Source organism: Rattus norvegicus, chromosome 15 (assembly GCF_021556685.1).
Source record: "Rattus norvegicus strain SHRSP/BbbUtx chromosome 15, alternate assembly SHRSP_T2T, whole genome shotgun sequence".
Classification (NCBI taxonomy): domain Eukaryota; kingdom Metazoa; phylum Chordata; class Mammalia; order Rodentia; family Muridae; genus Rattus; species Rattus norvegicus.
In genome coordinates, this window is record NC_141548.1 from 83,770,570 (window position 1) to 83,773,276 (window position 2,707).

General features: G+C 40.4%; 1 non-coding gene across 1 annotated transcript; it reads left to right on the top strand.

The window, feature by feature from the left end:
* The first annotated feature begins 1,217 nt into the window (after positions 1 to 1,217).
* LOC148001102 (small nucleolar RNA SNORA61) lies at positions 1,218 to 1,346 on the top strand. Its single transcript, XR_015639182.1, has one exon. It is a non-coding gene; the product is annotated as a small nucleolar RNA SNORA61 (small nucleolar RNA).
* Positions 1,347 to 2,707: the final 1,361 nt, after the last annotated feature.

A 2,707-nucleotide genomic window follows, 5' to 3' on the forward strand; every position in this document is an offset into this window, starting at 1 on the left:
TTCCAGAGGTTATGAGTTCAATTCCCAGCAACCACATGGTGGCTCACATCCATCTGTAAAGAGATCCGATGCCCTCTTCTGGTGTATCTGAAGACAGCTACAGTGTGTACTTATATATAATAAATAAATAAATCTTTAAAAAAAATGTGAATGCTTCACTCCTTCTCTAAAAGGGGAACAAGAATACCCTTGGCAGGGAAGAGAGAGGCAAAGATTAAAACAGAGACTGAAGGAACACCCATTCAGAGCCTGCCCCACATGTGGCCCATACATATACAGCCACCCAATTAGACAAGATGGATGAAGCAAAGAAGTGCAGACCGACAGGAGCCGGATGTAGATCGCTCCTGAGAGACACAGCCAGAATACAGCAAATACAGAGGCAAATGCCAGCAGCAAACCACTGAACTGAGAATAGGACCCCCGTTGAAGGAATCAGAGAAAGAACTGGAAGAGCTTGAAGGGGCTCAAGACCCCATATGTACAACAATGCCAACCAACCAGAGCTTCCAGGGACTAAGCCACTACCTAAAGACTGTACATGGACTGACCCTGGACTCTGACCTCATAGGTAGCAATGAATATCCTAGTAAGAGCACCAGTGGAAGGGGAAGCCCTGGGTCCTGCTAAGACTGAACCCCCAGTGAACTAGACTGTTGGGGGGAGGGCGGCAATGGGGGGAGGGTTGGAAGGGGAACACCCATAAGGAAGGGGAGGGGGGAGGGGGATGTTTGCCCGGAAAAAAAAAACACAGAAAAAAAAAAGAAATATGTTATCGAAAAAAAAAAAAAAAGAATTCAAATAAACATCTGGGCTTATAGCTTTGAAGAATCAAAAAAAAAAAAAAAAAAGAAGATCCATCATAAATAGAGATCATCTGAGGTCAGATGATACAACCAAAATCTAGGTCATTTAAGGTCAAAACCCATACTGTAAGTCTGGACCGTACCTTCTGGAGTCCCCTAATATAAAATGACTTGTAAGAAGGAAGCTTTTGTCCTTACTTTACTCTGACAAGTTCACCCATCCTATTTCTAAAGCATTCCTTCTATTGTATTAGAACCTACTTCTTTGGGTTTCCAACATAGGCTGAAGACCACCTAGGACATGTAGCATGGACTGAACAACTACCAATTCTTGGCCTTTTAGTCGGGAGATAGACCATGTTGGATTAGCAGATCACAGCCTGTAAGCCACTCCAATAAATCCCACTCTGAAGCCTCCTGTTTCCAGTCTATCTGATCTTGATATTGATTTTGGTGATTGTAACGGAGGAAAAAAAATACACTGTCTAGCCTCATAGCTATGTAGTCTAATGTAGAGCACAGGGCTAAATTCAAACAGACTTGCACAACAAAATCATGCCCTTTTGATATAAATAGATTTGTTCTATCAGCTCTATTCTTCCAGAGAGCCTAGAAATTAAAATTTCACTCAGTGTCTCTTCATCCCACAACCAGCTTCCACATAAAGCTTTCCTACTTAAAGGTTCAAAGGAGATGAAAATTACTGTCTTGAATGTACAAAAATTCCTCTTTTACTGCCAAGTGGATCTAGACTTACGCTCAACTTATAGCCAAAGATTAGTTCATGTCTCATTTAATCATTCAAGTTGTGAGTATGTATGATATAATATTATTTAAAAAAAGAAATAAACTTACCATAAAATTATTGACTTTAAGTGACTCAGTACTGTAGGGATGGAGGTCAGGTATATCCATAACCCTCTTCTGTGGGCCTCACTATCAGGTCATTAAGAAGACATTAGTAATATCCACTGTCAGAAAGAAAGGATAGAATAAGGAAAGACTAATGGAAAGATTTGCAAACTAAAGGCTAATGAGTTAGCATGAAATCTCCTAAGAGTGTGGCATTTCTGAGACAGCATAGTTAGTGGAAACTAAAAAAACTCTGTCCCGGTGATGGATAAGAAAAGAAAAGTTCATTCAGCCAAAAGCCTTTATTTCATTCTTTTTCCTTACTAAGATTCTACTGTTTCATTAAATTGTATCAATCCTTAGTACTAATGCATACTAAAATTTATACTTAGTCTAGTGCGTTAATAAATGCTTAGAATTACAGCACTTGAGGAGGGCAGGTAGAAAGACCAGAAGTTCAAGATTATCCTTGGCTACATAAGCAAGCTTGAGACCATCTTCTTTTAAGAAGACCATTTTTCAAAAACCCTTTTTTGCAACTATGATTAGGGAATCGTGTTATAATTGTAGCAGATTATAATATTGGGTTAATTTTCCTACTAGGACAAACTAGAAAGATTCAAGAGAATACACATCAAAGGGTATCTTTGAAGTAAGGAGAGCTATGGAGGTGTGCATCCCCTCTCCCTTAAGTAATGACACCTGCAGGTAGCCAACAGTCTCTCAGTATCTCGCTTCAGAGTCCACTGAAGCTCTGAAAAGACATGTTCCCAAAGGCTGCTCCTGTCCAGTGTGGAACTCATCCAATGAGGACCCTTACTCCACAGTTCTTTGTGAGAGCAGCTGAGCCTGTCTTCAAGCTGCAAAGAGTATACCTTTTGCTACCCAAACGTCTTTTCTCCCTCTTTTGCTCTCACGGGACTTAGGTCTATATCATCTCTTCTCTGCCTGCTCTTCTTCCCCATCATGTCTTTCAGTTCATTTCCCCCGTTGTCTTTTTACATTTCAAATTCTGCCTTAGAGTCAGCTTCCCAGAAGGCTGAGACCAA